Source organism: Coturnix japonica, chromosome 23 (genome assembly GCF_054131305.1).
Source record: "Coturnix japonica strain WE chromosome 23, WE-NBRP24, whole genome shotgun sequence".
Classification (NCBI taxonomy): Eukaryota; Metazoa; Chordata; class Aves; order Galliformes; family Phasianidae; genus Coturnix; species Coturnix japonica.
The window spans coordinates 1310335-1327883 of NC_140685.1; the positions used below are offsets into that span (position 1 = coordinate 1310335).

The window sequence follows — 17549 nt, forward strand, 5'->3', positions numbered from 1 at the left end:
GGTTTTTTCACCATTCTGGTAATAGCTTGATCTCTGAGTCAGGTAAGATAGTTTGACATTTCTGTACTGTAATTATATTAGTAGTAAAAAGGGAATAATGCAAAATATATTTAATATACAGTCCTGTGAATTTAAGGAATATCTTTAAAGTATGAGAAAAGACAACTTTACGAAAGAAAAATTTTGAATGTTCTTTACTAGTTCACTCTATTTTATACGGAAAAAAAGAAAAACAAACACATATCTTGGGCCAGGACATTGACTTTAACAGTGCCAGAAGAAGGAAATCAATGATACAGCATATCAGAATAAGAATTCAATTTGGGGCATGTCATCTGTACTTAGAGTGTGGAAATTGACTTGTTAGCAAAAACTAGATAATCAAAAAATGCAAGCTAGGGAAATTTTTACTGTTTTCGTAGTCAGACAAAACTGATACTAAAGAAAGGGCACATGTAGTCTAAAACAAAAATTATTTGCAGTACCTCATACTCAAAGGAAAGAAATGATACAGTATTTTTTGAAACAGTTCTAGTTTTAAAATATTCAGTGATTGTTTTAAAAGATTATTTGGAAGAAATGCATAACATTTAATGACTAGCACTTGTACACCCTCACAGAGAAGTCACTAGCAGTTATTTATTTATGTTTCTCCACTTTTACTGAAAATACTCCAAGACATCTGAGCAACAAATAGGCAAAAGTAACCTAGACCTATAAAAACCTTCAATAACAACTATATTTATAAATCATAAATATATAGTGATACTACCCATTTCCCCTCACTAGAACAAGCCCTATTACCTCAGCTTAAACTTCTTAAGCATCTGTCTCATGATTGTTTGTGCAAGCAATATCCTCAACCATGCCAGAAAGCAAGGTGGGTCCTTGTAGACCTTCACTACTTACAATTTCAAAAATAGGAGCCACTCCACACAACCACAACTGTACACACAATCACTCACATACATTTCACAGCCCAATGCACTCTGACACATTCCTAGTTCAGCATTCCCATACCATCCCAAATATTTTGTACACTTACACATTCATACACTTTCAGCACAACAAAAGCTATCAACACAATGATGTCTATAGCAGAATATGAGAAGAGACAGGCAGTACTGTACAATGCTAATGCTCTGAGAAAGGAGGAATTTGCTGGTAATCCTGGAGAGTGACTAACCTAGGTATAGGTAAAGGGCACTGTCACTTGAACTGCTTTAAATGCTGTAAAATCTAAACATGCTCTTCTGCTAGTAGTTGACATTTTGGTTATTAAAAGCGTGAAAAAAAAGATTAATGAATATCACTGATCTAATACCCAGAACCAGGTATAGACCTGTGAATGAAGAGGACTCTGGCACTATGGCATCCATGTTTTGGGTGTCTGGGGCATGCACCTAAAGGTTCCCAGACGCTGGAAGTCTGTCAAGGGAGGTTGTTGGTCCAGAATCCACACAGGTCATGTTTCACAGCCACTGATGTTCTGCCATCCCTGCTTTCATTGCTGCAGAGCCTGGAGTCCAGTGGTCCTAGAAGGAAACCACAGCACAGCTGGAAGGGGCAGAGTGTGAGAAATCCATGGATACAAGCAGTCTTGCACAGCAGCACAGCGTGAACATGGTGATGACATTCCCCACAGTGGAGAGAGTATCCAGAAATGCTGGAAAAAGATCACGGCCCCATTTTCTATACGTCCTAGTTCCTGCCTGATGATTCTCCTTAGCTACTCCTTTCCCAAGAGCTGCTCAACTACATACCCTTTCCTCCACCAATCTCTCCAGTCCTTCCTTCCATACCCCACCTTCTCATGCCCTGCTGGCAGCCCTACCTGGCTGTTCAGCTAATGCCTTCAGTGCTGATGACTGACTGACTTCCTCAAGGTCTCCTGGCTAGAGCAGAACCCTTGGAGCAATCAGAGAGTAAGAAGTCTGTGCTGCTGAATGGGTGTAGTTGAAAGAAATCAATGTACCTATACACGTTAAAATTTCTTTCCCACTTTGGCCTGATTGCCTTTGGTGGAAGTGCCCCCAAGAACCAATTGCAGAGCATGTCAAACATATTTCAGACCTGCCCACCAGCTCCTTGTGCAGCATCATGCATTCTCTTGGTAGTGAAGCCTGTGACTGTCAGTGAACAGGAAGGTGCCTCTTGGTCCTGCACACAGCAGGAGGGATTCCATTTCATACCAGCCAGCAGACATTCTTCCAGGCCTCAACCATGGTTTATATGAGGTCTCAGCTTGGCCTTTGGAGTCTTGGCAGAAGCATCTACGTTCCCTGGGCACCACAGAGCCTGTTTCCACCCAGAGTGGGCTTCTCCCCCAGTTGCTGTTGGTGCCATTATTTCACACAGATAGTTCAGTCTTGAACACATTCCTAACTAAAGGAATCAGACATCCCTAGAAAAAGCAGAGGGCAGACACTTTCTCAGTGTTTTTTTAAGTGCTTGTGTGGAATGGTGTTGGACCTATTCCTCTTCTGCTAAGTCTAGAAAAGTGGAATAGAATCTGTGATTCTGATAGACTTGGAAGAGCATTCCCTGAGGGATTTGCAGCATGCCAGTGTTGCTATCAGCCATGCTACCAGGCTAAGCAGAACATGCTTGTAGAGATCACTGTGTCCTGTGAATGACCAGTGGATAGTGTGATATGGAAGATGTGGCCTAAAGCTGGTATGTACCAAAGCAGACTTGACAGAGAATGCTGGTTTCTGAAGTGGCAGCTACAGGAGAGATGAGATGTTAATTTGTCATCAAAACATCTATATCCTTCCAGAACCTGTGATTTGTTTCAGACAGTGGATTTCTTGTCACGGCATTAATGGGTACTGTCTCCCATGGGTGGAGCTTTATGGCTCTTCACAGGCGAATAAATAAAGTCCTTGTAAACATCCATTCAAGTAATGAGTTGTGTGGCATTTGCTCAGCACTGAACCAAGGAAGGAACTTAGAGATAAAGCAAAGGAATTTTCAGTATGAGCAGGGGCAAGAAATGTTTGAAAACACCATGGCAAAAGGTGCAGCTTCCAAATGGTGCTGTCAGTTATGCTACAGCTATTTGTTATGCGTGCTGAGAGAGATGTCATTGAACCTGATGGGCAGTGTGACAGAGGATGCCTACAAGTTCAGCAGTTTCTGCTGCCCTCTGTGTAAAAGGAGACCTCCCAGGAATGCTGGCCCCAGCCAAACAGAAGTTCTGGCACTCTAATTCTTTAGAGAAAACCTCCTCTTCCCTGCCTTTGTGCTGAAGCACAGCTGAGTGTTTGCTCAAACCTGGGTATGGTACAGGCATATGATCCTCATTAAGAATCTGTCTGCTTTGCTTATAGGCATTGAGTCATGTTGAATTAAAAACGAGTGCTTTCTCCACTCCTAGCAAAACATACCTATTCCATGTAGGAGTCTGAGCGTTATTTGATTAAGACATACTCTATGTCAGGATAGCCATGGAGAGACCGGGATGCCATCTCCTAACCCTGCTTCTCCATCCAGAGAACAATTTCTGCAGGTCTTCCTTGAAGGAAGGGGAAAGGGAAGTGAATGCAGCTTTCTTATGGGGAGTTCGAATAGCAGCTTTTTGCATTGTTTGTGTTTTCTCTCTCCAGTGATTGACCTTACATGTCTTCCTGTAGCCCAAGCTCCACTGAGCATCTCACTGGAGAAGAACCAGATCAGCTAACCAGAGTTAGCTGACAGATAAGCAGAGAGGACAGTAGGACAGTCCTGTCTGGCTTCAGATGAACAACTGTCCAAGATGCATACTTGCTCAGACACCTCTCACGTTCTCAGCTAATCAGTCATTGCTGGGCAGTGGATATTGGCTGATAAGGTGACCTTGTGAATGTCCTTTCTTTCCATCAGCCATGAAAGCAAGTGGATGACTCCTGATACAGAGCAGGTGAAGAGAGAAGCAGGTCTCTTGGATAAGAGGAGGTTAGTGTAGGTTAGAAAATAATTAATAAGCAATAAAAACAGAGGTAATTTATTTCTGAAAGAAGGCAGGCATGTCCTTTTTTTCCTTTGCTGATCAGAAATGTCCCACTCTGTCTGTATACAGGCTTGGCTTATCAGTCTGACTCTTGAACAGCTAAGGAAGGGTATAATATTGACACTTTTAACTTCAATGCTTAAACCATCTGTGGGATTCTAGAGATAAACTGATAATTTCCAGAAAGGGCTGCAGTACACATACCCTTACTTATGTGGGGGCTGAATATTTCACAATGATGTTTTTCACAGCTCTTTTTAGGACTGGAAGCCAGATTGCTCACCTCAGCTCTTGTCACTGGAAAGGCTCATCTCCACACTTAAAGTTCACTCGGGTAGTCAGATTGTCTCTTTAGCTCATTGCATGGCAACCTTCTCATATCAACAGGGACAGGTACAAGGCTCTACTCACTTGTAGAGCAAGTCAGCTGTATAAAGCAGACCAGTGCCAGCAGGAAAACTGATGGTGACTCCAGGTAGCCAGCCACGACGATCATAGATAGGATGATGATGCCCACTGTGGGAGACTAGTTATCAGGGGATCTAACAGTGCTTGCATCCCCTGTCCTGTTGAGATGCTGAACAGCAAACCAAGGACCAGAGAAAATACTGATCCATTAGCTGATGAGTTGATGGTCAGTTTACAAACAGGGACACATATAAAGCAGAAATATCTAATGCCTTCTTTGTCATTATCTTCAACACCAGTGATAAGCCCTTGGATGAAAACTGTGACTGCAGAAACAATGAACTCCCAAACAACCCCAAACTTGTGTGGCATTTGCTGCTTCATCTGGATGCATATGTCTGTGTGAATCCCATCCCAGGGATGGGAAACCCAGAGATGTTGAGCACTGACAGAGATTCATAAGCTTCTAATTAATGGATGTGGCTTGTGGCAATTTTAGTTTGATTTATCTGGATAAAACAGGTCACAGAACATCCCTCAGTCCATCCCTGACTGAAGCATACCCCAAAGATAGCAAAGCCTCCTAACATGATAAAGAACCACATGGCCAAAACTTTTAAATATTGGGAGATTCTTTAATGTCCTTTTTGTGATTAGATATTGTGGCACCCAGAATTGCACACAGTGTTCAAGACGAGACCATACTAGCACAGAGCAGGACAATTCCTTCCTTTCCTGACTAGCAATGCTGTTCTAAATGCACCCCAGAACACATTTGGTCACTTTGGCTGCTGGGGCATAATACTGACTCAGATTCATCTTGCCATCTAACAAAACCACCCAATTGCTTTCCACAGGACTGCTCTCTGGCATTTTGTCCTGCACTTATACATATATCCAGGATTACACTGTCCCACATGCAGAATCTGGTATTAGATCTTGTTAAATCTTATACAGTTGGTGACTGCCCAGTGCTGTATGAAAATCTGCAAGGCCTCTCTGCTCTTGTGGAAGTCCATACTTTGCTTAATTTAATACTGAACACTCTTACCTCTGTTTGAAGCCAGCATACAGGACTCCACTGGGGAATCCTTTCTTGTAAATCTTGATCCATTCTAGCATACCATTGCAACACCATTCATGTAGCAGCAGTTCAGCAGTTCATGTTCCATAGTACCTGCCGAGCATCACTATTCATTATTACCCTATTGTTTGACACGCAGAAAATCTTCTTTCCTCCTGTTGAACTCCTTATCAGATGGTTTTTCTTCATTTGGGATGATGCAGCAAACAAGGTGGGTGTGAGTACTGCATAGGTTCATCATCAGCTTATTTAAGTTCTCCTGTGAGACTGCAAGATAAAGTTTAGAACAAACGTGAAAGATCTCTTCCCTGTAGCTGTCTGTATTTCAGCCATGGAAAGGAGTTAATCTTTGGATTGTAATGTTTTCATATTAATGCAAATAGCTTTATCCTTCATTTGTCTTTGTCCATCTATTAACAGAAAATACAATTTGGCTATTCTGTCATCATAATTTCTTTATTACAGAGGCTGGGATATAACTCATTTAGTATCCCAAGACCGTAGCTCTGGAAACAATGAACAATTCTCTGTGTCCGCACTCATGAATCATTAGAACAGCTAAGCTTTTCTATGCAAAGGTCTTATAGATAGTCTCTCTTTTTCTAAGAATTATTCCATTATTTATGAGTGGTGTGTGGCAGCAGTGCTGAAATATTCACAAGTCCCAAACCTCATTTTGTAAGAATGTTTGGAATGTTGTGAATCAGCAGGAAGAATTTGATGTATTGCAGCTTCATACTTAGCTTAAAAAAAGAGGTGCATGAAAAAAGATCTGCACAACAACATCCACAACCATTTAAAATAGTTTTCTTTTTCAAATCTTAATGTGAGCATCATAATATGCCATGTGAAAAAAAAGGAACACTCGTTTCCATTTCTCTTTATAGTATATGTTCTTCAGCTTTAGGTTATAACTTCACTTTTAACATTAAATTCTCTTTCTTCAAGTAAGGAGAGTCAAAGTGAGGAAACTATGGAAAAGATCTGAGAAAGTCTGGAAAATCTTTTTCTTGCCATGACAAATCACAAAAATAGAGAGCAGCTTATTAACTGAAATTTAACATTTTAATTCAACATACACCAGTTCATTATTTATCCTTCACTATCTAGAGAACTCAGACATTAATGCATATGAATAGGATGGGTACCTTCTTAATCAGCTCAATGCAGGCAGCCAGGTCCATCCCAGAGTCAATAAATGCCCATTCAGTTACTTCCTTCTTGCACTCCTCTTGTTCCAATGCAAACGTGGTGGTTAAAAAACTGTTGCAGTTTCTTATTGGTGAAGCTGATGCACAGCTGCTCAAAGCTGCTGAACTGCCATATTTAAGAAAAAGAATATTCTTAAGGTGTAACAGTCACAAGGCCCCGTGCTGTTCTCACTCTTAAAGACTGAGGTCTCTTCTTATTCATGACTATCATCAATGAATCTCTAATTGGTCTTTCTGATGCCCGTGATTGTAGAAAATACATTTACTTACTTTTACATTAAATACACGTTATCAGGCTCAGTCTTATCTTTGTGCAATGTGTGAGAACAGAAAAAGGGGAGAAAATAAGGTAGAATTACCTCCAGTTAACTTGCCTAACATTTAGGCACTATTAGGGTGTTGCTTGTCATAACATCACATGTTCTTACTTACTAGTCTATTATCAAGTTAACTTTCCTCTCATGTTCTACAGCATTCCAGAGAGAAATGTTAAGTTTGAAACAGACTGTGGAAAATGGATTGCAAATTCTAGCTGACAGAAGCAACTCCTTCTAAACAGACATTGTTTAGTTTATGCAGTCCTACAGAACCAGCACACTTACCTTGAAACTTTCAACGAGGACAGGACAGAGGATTTCCTGGGAGATTTTATGGTATCTGGTGTGCATATGCTTTGGATTCATCTTCTTTCCTTGGTTAAAGCATTTTTGGACAACGTTCTTTGGCAAAGCACTGTGTTGCAAACTTACTTAAAGAGACGTAACTGTAAACTGATTTGACTAGATATACTTTTTTTTTTTTCTTTTTTCTTTTTTTAATATCTTACAAATTCTGTGTCTGTTTTATGGTTTTGAGGGAAATATTGGTGGTAGGTGGACAGTTGAATTCTATGATTTTGGAGGTCTTTTCCAACCTTGGTGATGCTATGATTCTGCGATTCCATGATTTTCGGATTACTTTCTGATCCATCCAAGACAGATTATTTTGTATATAGTGCTGCAAAAATTCCAAGTCTGTAATGTAGGCAGATCAATGCACTGATTTTCACCCCATGATGCTGTAAGGTGTGTAAAGAAGTACTTGAAAAATAACAAAACTAAAACTCATAAAACCCATTGCTTCTTAAACCAGGAAAGTTTTCTTGAATAGCAGAAACAAGAAACTTATTGTAGTTCAGCTTACTGTATAGGCACTGTGTCAGCTCTTGAAATACAGCTTTTTATAGAGCTTTTGAGGTGATTTCCATGGTTAGAAGATAAATACAAATGCAGATGGATACATAAATATACTGTATTTCTTAAAAATGCTGAGAAAAAGACATTGCGTGTGTCACTAGTAATGAACAAGGAATTGCAAATCTTAACATTTGTTATGCATTGTGAGAAGTTCAAAAAGCATCTATTAAGTTCAAAAAGCATCAAAAAGCTGTCTTTTAACAGCTAAAAACACAGTATCCTTGTGTAAGTAAAAAAAAATGACGTATAATCCATTGAGCAAATACAAAATTCCTTATTTACAGGGTTCAGCCACAGCAAATATTCAACAGCTGTTATTGAGCAAATTTGAATTGTTTCAGAACTAAACAAGTTCCTCTTTTGGTCAATGGTATTTTGATCATTAACAGAGTTCAGTGAAAAACACAGGGACAAGGTTAAAAAAGCAATGCATAGAAACTGATGCAAAATCCAGCATCAGGACTGCCATGTACAAGAAAACTTGTTCCAAAGGTGACTCTTGCACTGCCATGCCTGTTTTTTCTTATGTCCAGGTCCCTTCATGCAGCCCAAACCTAGAACTTATCTCTACCTCACTGATGGAAATGTCCTGTCCAGGATATGCTCAGAACAAACCAATGTGAAATGGTGTCCACAGGGTACATATAAAGTCTTGTCTATCTGGGATTGGACACTGTGGGCACCTGCCTCCAGCAAGATAGAGTACAAATGGGCTCCCCAGGGTGAGGCCTGTAAGCATTCCTCTGACAGACTTCTTTACCACTCTGTTGCCCTGAGGTGCCATGCGAGGTGCCCTGAGGTGCCCTGCATCCCGGTGGTTATAGGTCTGGCCAAGGAGGGGAAAAGAGGGCCTTGGCAGCTCAAAGCACAGGATTCAGAAAACCATGAACAAAGGGAAAAGCCTCTGGGGAGCAGAGATGGCTGAGGCCTCTCCCAGGATGGGAGAGCTGGGGATTTGCTCCTTTCTGGAGCGACCAGTGTGTCAATATGAATTTCAGGGGGTAGTAGTAGCTTGTGAGCAGAGATCTCATAGACCACATTTGCTGTTTTGCATATTGTAGGAACTTCACATTATGTGTCCTAAGTCCTGTCCACCGTGCAGGTCCTAAGCACAGGAGACGACGGGAGGGCACCAGGCTCGTCAGCTTCGACGTTTGGGGCCGGTCCGCAGTCCCTGTTCGATCTCTGTCCCCCGCCGACCGTCCCTGAGGTGTCGGTGCGCCATCGTGCCGCGGCATCTGACACATCGGATCCTGTGATGGCGCCTAATGCCCCGTCCTGCCACCAGAGCCCCCACCTGAGGTTTGGTCAGAAGCTCCTCACCCCGACGAGGATGCAAGGTGGCCTGACACGTTAACTTTGATTGGAAAACTGCTGCAGTAGTTAGAAAATATGGTTGCAGAAAACAGGTACAGTCTGAAGCAGCCAGGTTTTCTGTGGGTTCTGGTTAGCTGGACTTGCCCTTACCATCCTCCTGTTGCTGAGTCAGATGGGTGCAATCATTCACAAGATTGAGCCTCAAACGAATGTAACATGGGCCAATTCTGTTAACCAGTCAGATTTGTCTTTAGCCTACATTCTGTTAGTAGTCCATTTCAGATGTGCTTGACAGGTCTTCTGATACTTAACTGATCAGAATTGTTTCATGAGTTTACTAGTTATCCTAACGTTGAACGTAACAATAGCTTGTCTGTTAGCAATCTTTTTGCATGCTTAACTAAAAATGTAAACATCACTCTTCAATGGGATCTGCAGGAATTGAATTATATTAAGGTCAAAAGTGGTGGGACCAATGCCAATGAGTGAATCAGCATGTTTGATCTTTGGCAACGAGATACCCAATTGGCTGTTGAGAGAAATTGCTAGAAAAAATTCAGGTTGCACCAACCTCATGTTGGTGTGGCCAGCATAATGATACAACAGGAGACAAGCAGCCATAATGTGCTGTCCCATATGGGACTACAAAAAAATGGGAACAATAGTGGACCGTATTTATGGAACAATAAGAGCACTAGAGCATTGCCCCCATATATATTCCTGATCTGTGGGGATCATGCATGGAATGGTATTCCTGCAGATGCTCAGGGTGAGCCATGTTGTCTTGGAAGATCAGTGGTTTTGGCTTCACAGCATCGAGATATGGCCGAGTCGGTTACTAGTCTTGCATCACCACTGGCATCGAGCCGACAGAGATACGATCACTCCCTTCTGCCAATGACCGGATTGAACTATGATCTCTTACTGTTAAGACCTTTGCATCACTCCTGTGGCCTGGCTTTGCTGCTGGACATGCCATGAAGCAGATTGAGAGACTTGCTTGTTGGGCTGAAAAACAAGCCAATGTGACATAACATGATTCCCATGGTATTTATAGCCCAAAAAGAAAAAGGGGGAATTGTTGGGAGTTGGTTGAGAGAACAGGGAGGACATGAATCCCCCCTGTGGCGCAAGTGGTAGAAGTGCCGCTCTGCTACACAGGAGGCTCGAATTCCAGGGGGTTGGACTCGATGATCTCTAAGGTTCCTTCCAACCCGCAGGAGACTATGATACTATGATACTAAGATACTATGATGGCTTCAAGGACATAACAACAATATTGGGGTGGGACTGAGGACCGGACCTGTCTCAGTTTGCCATGGAGCAAAGCATGTGCTGCCCTCGCACTAACGTGGTTGGACTCGTCCTTTGGTACTCTCATCTCTCTCATTGTGTTTGGTTTGGTTACATTTCGGTCATAATTCCTGTTCCTCTTCAGATTGTTTCTGTTGTGTTTTCTCTTTGTTAGAACGATCTGCTCGCTCTCCTCCCTTCCCCCTTTCCCAGAGCGTGTGGCCTCCTTCCTTTTTTTTTTTTTTTTTTTTTTTCCCCCACTCCTTTTTCTCTCTTTTTTACTTGTTCCAGGGCCCTATGCCCCCCGTCAAGGACTGATATCTAGGGGTAACCCCATGACATCCACTTACTGCTAACAAAATAAACAGCTGTGTAAATTAAGTAAGCTCTGCTGTTGCAAATGGTAATTAACAACTTTCTGCGTGGGGGGGGGGGGGGGAGGAAGAGATACAAAACAACATTTCTTTTAAAATCTGTAGTAACATACAGTTTTCTTTTTCCAGTTCTTATCATCAACAAGGAATTCCATGCTTTTCTATGAATTATAATAAAATGCATATATTTTAAGCAAGGAAAAATGATTGCTATCAATGGCAGCTGTGACACAGCATGTGATGTTGATTACAAGACTGACAAGAATTCCCAGTACAGGTTTAGGAAAGAAGGATGGATCAGATTTGAAGATGTTGGAAAAGGAATAATGAACTAGATCATCTAGTAACTTAACTTTCTCCCAATTCTGTTCCTGTCTCTACAGGGATGAACTCTACTGCAGCTGCGTATAAAGCACAGCACAAAAAAGAGAAGAGACAGAATGAGAGAGACTTGGATATAGAATGTCCTTCAAAGTCATGTGTGGGCAAGGTACTGCAGTGCTGACATTTCCTGTGGAGGTGAAGAGTTTCAGGCATGCTGAAAATAGAACCATCTTGAGAAAGGGATCATGCAGCTGCCTTGTTCTCTGCCAGCCCTTTTCCACAATTGGTCTTTAAGGTTAGTAAGACACAGAGAGAATACTTAGCAACAGATCACAACTAAAATGAAAATATGCATATAGGCACAGATTTCCCTCTGCAGCCTTCATGCAGAAACAGTGAATTTTGCTTTTAGGTTTACATTCTGAACTGACATCATGACCTTGCCATGTTCCACTGGAAAGAAATTTCACAATCTAGTAGTGCTTTCTTTCATTGCTGTTATCCACTGGTTTCAGTACTGTCATCAGTGGAAGAAACCCAGTGGCCACTGTTCTTAAGTCTTCTGACCAAAGTGAACCAAGGAAAAGAATGATCTAGCACTCATCTGTTCTATTTTACAACTTGAAGGGAGTAATTGAAAATACTGCTTATCTCTTACATTCAGTTTGCATCCTCTCTAGGGTAAAACTTAACAGGATGCACAGTGGCAGCCAGAAAATTACAGCGCAGCAGAGAGAGAGTGTTTGCGAGAGTCTCATTAGCTTCCCTCTTTTTCACTAGGTTTCCTGGTACAGTCGCAATAACTGAGATACGCTGTGGAGATTTGGCTTATCCACTAGGTAATCTGCTCAATGGGCAATAAATTAGGATTTCCTAGTTTACAGATTCATCTCATAAAGAAATGTTCAACATCAGTAATTTCTAATTTTTGTAGTATAATTCCTTGAATTAAAAAGTGTGATTGTTGTTTTCGGTCATGCAACTTTTCCTGAAAACTGTTTTGAAGAGAATTCATTCCAGTCAATAAGCTTCAGAAGCTTCCAGTGTAAAACAGTTGTGATCTGTGCCTTACAAGATTTTACTGTTTCCGTATCAGCATGGCATTGGAAAGACGAAGATGGAAAGTGACTGTGTGGATAACAAGATGCGTTGCCAGCAGATGAAGATTAAAAGTATGTTAGCTTTCATGACTCCAAGTGAACTACTGATGCCCCTCTCAGCATGAAGCCTATAAAACTCACAAGATACAGCTAACAGCCCCTTCTGCTGAGCCCTGAGATGCTGGAGAATGTTAAAAACTACTCAGCTTCTGTTAGGTAGGAAACCTCTTATAGTTTAACAGTCCTATGCCTGAAAAACAGGCTTAGGAGCTTACTCAGAAGATAGTATCTCTTGTGACTGGGGACAGTTCACTTCAGTTACTCCTCCCCCATTAATCAGGGGGCCTGATGCCCTAACAATGAATTAAAGAAGGTTCAAGGCCACAGAAAGAACCTAGAATACCTGTGTAGATGTGCTGCTCCTCTGATAGACTGTGGCCCTGCATGAACTGATTGTGAATGCAGCTGGGAAAGACATAGTGCCCTGAGCATGGACAGGGGAAGGGCTGACATACAGCTCTGTGACAGACTGAAATCAGAGAAGTGAGTAGGAGAGGAAAGAGACTGAGTGAGAAAGATGAGATGGAAGAATGCAAGATAGTGAATGTGGTGAGAGGAGGAAGAATTGAGTAAAGAGCCTATAGGAGAGGATAGGAATTGGATGCAAAAATGTGTGTTGTATACTAGAAGGTGATGTACCACATGTATACTAGAAGGTGATGTACCACGAATTTTGGGAACCGAAAGGGCTTTAGCTAATCTCATATATGGTACCTGTCAAAATCCAAGAGGGAGACCTGTTAAAACACTGGCAATTTCAGAATAGAGTGTTCTTTGATTGCTTGTTGGTTGTTTTCTCTTTAACATTTCAATTTCAGAGAAACAAACAAAAGTGCCAAGAGGAGCTGTGTCCTCTGGGGATTAAAGTTTACATTTGTGATGAAATTCTGTACCCTTTCATGCCAATTTGCATGTCCACCACAATCATATTTTTTTGCACATGCAACATGTCAACGTGCAGTGCATTCTGTAGGAGCGATGTGGGAATGCAGTGCATTCTGTGGAGCTGCAGATGTCTTGGTGTCTAATTTGATTACATTGAAGTTGAAAAGTAGATGAGAGATTTGAGAAATCTTTTCCTCAAAACTTAGTTTGTCTTTGTGAATTATCATTTCACACTGGCTTCCTGCATAACATTTTCTTATTTGAATGTTTCTCTGTGACTCTCAAGAGTGTGGACCCTAAAAGCATTTAGTGGAAAGCACACAGCCTGCAGCGCTTTCCTATAGGGGTGTAGCTATCTTCACTGTCCTTTATTTAAACCAGTTACATGGCAGGGCATGGATGGTAGTCAGTCATCTACCCTGCATAGCTTGAAATGTCAAATTCAAGTTCATAAGAAGCCACCTATTTTTCATCCCATGAGTTTCAAAATAAGGAGCTCTCATGTCAGAACAATAGAACTTCAGAAATTCCTGCTGAAAGTGCATGTGGCTGCCTTCTGTGCCAAGTACCTGGGTACTTGGGCACAACTTTAAGGCTCCATGTTGACTGGAGTCTTTTTATAAAAAAGGTATAATCAAAACAACTTCTAAATTTTACTGAGGTGTCACCAGAATACCTCTGACAGAGCCTGAGCTAATCATAGGGACAAAGGACTGTTAGCAACCCTGCCTGCAGCAGGGGGCTGGAATTTGGTGATCCTTGAGGTCCCTTCCAACCCAGGCCATTTTGTGATTTTCTGAAAGGGCCTGGAAGATGAACATGATTAGGTCAAATTTCTATACACTGGATACCTAGGTCTTTCACCAGCTGTAAGATTTTAGCTGTCTGAGTTCAACAAGCTCTACAAAGTCTCCTATGTGCAGAGCTTTCCTGACTGTGGGAAGTCTTCCTGCCTTACACTTTTGATACCTGAGTGTGCCTGCTTCCTGCTATGCTGACCGCTGTTCCCTAGTCATGCTGCAGGCCCTGTGTTCAGATCTCTCTCTTGCATCTCTCACACTCACTCTGGAAGTTACTTCATCATGTTCCTGTCCTGTTTAATTGTTGTCAGATAAGGTGTCACGGGTTATTTAGATTTACCTATGCCCGTGACAGGGGAAGCCACCCCGCGGGCCCCCCCCCCGGGGCCCGGAAAGGAGGGGGAAAAGGGGAGTGGGATAAAACAGCGACAATCTAAGGAGGAAAAACTTATTTTACTAAATATGATATCGAAATACAAGATAACACAATATAATATAATTAAGGCTAACAAATCGAACGAAACAGAGAGAGAGAGTCTCCGAAAACCGAGAGGCCTACTGTGAACTCTAGGCGACACGGCTGGAATGCTTCCCACTCTCCAAGAAGTTCGAGAGAAGAAGGAGGGCACTCCAGCTTGGGAACGAGATTATATAGAGTCCTGGTCCCGTGACTTATTGTTACTCCTGTTGTTCTCTGGGATATGTAGTCTTCTTCTGTGGACTGCACATTCAATAGAAGTATCCATACTTGACATGATGTTATGATGTGGAATACTGATAGCAAAATTACAAAATTACAAAACCATGACATAAGGTCCAGTCTTCTCTTCAGAAGACTTCACCCTACCCATATTGAAGCAGGGGGGACAAAGCTTTCCTATGTCCTGCCCTCTCTTCTGCAGTGCTGAAGACAACTAATAAAGACTTGTTAATTTGAGCATAGTAGTGTGTCAGGTTTTCCATAGACATTTCCACATTTCATCAGTTCTAAGTTTTTGCCAATACATTATAGTCATTTGCAGGCTGTAGCCTCTAGAAATCAAACACAAAAATGCAAGTAGACTTTACAAATAAAACCTTCAGGCAATTCACTCTGTGAGATCTTTCAATGAAAGATCTTAATTGAAACATCACCTTATGTTTTTTCTTAAATATATTCTGTGATTATTTTTTGGATTCAAAGTGGATATCCTACACTGTAGTTCCCTTAAGTAGGGACTTACCACTTAATATGATTATTGGAATTCCATTGAAGGAAACAAAAGGTCTTAAGTATTGGTGTAAGACATTAACCACACAACACTGAATAAACAGCAAGACAACAATGTTCAGTCTTAGGCAGAGAGATACTTAGCTTCCATTATGACCAGAGATACTGGAGTTAAATTTTGTATGTCTTTGTTCCTTTGTTCTTGATCATGTTTCCTGTACAGATGGAGAGTAAGGAGTCATACACAGATCACCTAATTTTTCATTTTCTACTGTGAAGTGGGGAAAACTCAAGGTTCTCCTTCTGGCTTTTGGCAAAATACAGATCATCTGTTCAGAAAATCAAGTGATGTATGATTAGATTCCCTCTGCTGACATGTTTCACTAGAAGATACATACTTCACAGAACAAAAGACTCTCTAGGATTTCCATAAAATTCATTTGTGTTTCAAATATTTTCTGATCTAAAGCTTCTCTTTGTAATTAAGGACAAAACTCTTAATATTTGAATGTTTTCAAGGTTTTTCTCAGTTTTGGTGATAGAAATAGCTTTGTTTCTGTGGACTGAACCCAGCAAAAACAAACAAACAAACAAACAAACAAACAAAAACTTAGCCAAGTACCAGACCCAGAAAACATATTTGTTGCCAAATTGTGTTTCTTAATGCATTGATTTGGGAAGTGGACTTAACATGCACAGAGTTACTATAATAATTTGTCTTGGGAGTGAGTGTGATAGGATATGGCAAGTCTTCAGCTAAAGAAACAGTCAACATGCAACAAAATAGGTTTTGTCAATGCTGAAATGCTCACAGAACACAAAGCTAAAACATACATGTGTCCTGTTAATAATAAAAGATGTTCAGTACTTTTTACTGTTTGATGTTAGTTTTTACAGTAATCTTAAAGAACATTCCTGATGGGATTTGCAGCTTGCAAATGCTGTTCTCAGCTATGCTGTTAATATTTATGGGACATTCCAAGAGGAATCTTTGCGCCCTTGGATCCTTAATGAACAGGCTGACAATGAATGTGTAGCTTCATACCCCTGAGTAAAATAAGACCTCTCAGGAATGCTGGCATGAGACAAGGAGAAATGCCAGAATACTAATTCTCTGGAGCAAATCCCCTCATCCTGACACTTCTACTAAGATGTGGCTGAGCAATGGATGTTGGGGATGGTAAAGACATTTTCCATTTAAATAGTTCCCTTTATTCTGCTGAAAGTTGGATGATGTGTCAGCTTAAATGGACTATGATGAGAGTTTTCTTTTGTTCCTGGTGTAGTTTATCTAGTCTGAATAACTGTGGTTTATATGGATAAGACCTCTTCAGGGTTTTTAGCTATCATTCCATATGAGCAGTGCTAGAAAGGATGGATAAGAAAAGAAGTTGGGAAAGATTTCTTGGGAAAACCCAGTGATAAGCCCAACAAATGAAAAGGCTGATTAATCTGGTCATATGAAGGGCATCTTGGCCTGGTTGTTTGGCACGTTGAACCTTTATCCCATTCACCTCAGCCCAGTGATCCAGTCTATCCAGATCCTTCTAGAGGGCATCCCTACCCTCAGATAGATCTATTTATCTATTAAAAAAAATAAAAATAGGCTTTTGAACATTAAAAAGTCATAGTAATAAATTATAAAAGGCACTCATATCTGCAGAAACAACATACAGTATTGATATAACGTGAAATGTTTTCTGCTGGTTATTCCTATATTCATTATTTACATTGAAAGAGCAATGTTCTTAAAACTTATTTTCAGTTTGGAGACTAGTCTGTGGAAGAATACCTCTCACAGATAACAGATTTTACTGTCATTGATATAAAATTAGCCTAAGTTAAATTAGCCTAATCAGCTAAATTTCAGTGACCATTTCACTTGGTCACTGCTTTGCTAGGCAGCACAGGTGTATATCATCTCCATGCCAAATCAGTGTCTTCAGCTCCCTGTCAAGCTTTCCTATTGACCAGTACCATTTGTGAGCAGGTTGCCTCATTGGGCCTCAGAGCGGAGGTATCTCATGACTGCACTATGGTTTGCCTCTCATGTTTGCTAAGCCAGCATTTTATCCCTTAGTGCCTCATGTCCAAACCTTCCATGTACACTGAATTGTATTTTTTCAAGCAGCATTGTGCTGACTTCAGGGAGCTGCTGGTCTGAGAAGGTGGTGGTGTCTATTCTGCTGGAGATGTAAGAGCACTGTCATGAAACCCAAGCAGGAAGGCTATGGTACTGTGTGTTTTCCTCTTCAAG

At 41.1% G+C, this 17549-nt stretch overlaps 2 long non-coding RNA genes across 27 annotated transcripts in view; one reads left to right on the plus strand and one right to left on the minus strand.

Annotated features, from left to right (window-relative positions):
• Positions 1-17549, plus strand: part of LOC107322053 (uncharacterized) — a 109032-nt gene that overhangs the window by 30761 nt on the left and 60722 nt on the right. For 3 of the 26 annotated variants that reach the window (XR_014936706.1, XR_001558789.3, XR_014936709.1), the window contains exons 2-3: positions 11297-11532; positions 12018-12076. This is a non-coding gene — a long non-coding RNA (uncharacterized LOC107322053). Of the gene's footprint in view, positions 1-8990; positions 9339-10486; positions 10618-11296; positions 11533-12017; positions 12077-12333; positions 12554-15515; positions 16167-17549 lie in introns of those variants that run through there. The other 23 variants (XR_014936711.1, XR_001558786.3, XR_014936724.1 and 20 more) reach the window with 19 other exon arrangements.
• Positions 186-7081, minus strand: LOC146757299 (uncharacterized). Its single transcript, XR_014936737.1, has 3 exons — positions 6632-7081; positions 5451-5750; positions 186-1535 (listed from the first exon to the last, which is right to left on the minus strand). It is a non-coding gene; the product is annotated as an uncharacterized LOC146757299 (long non-coding RNA).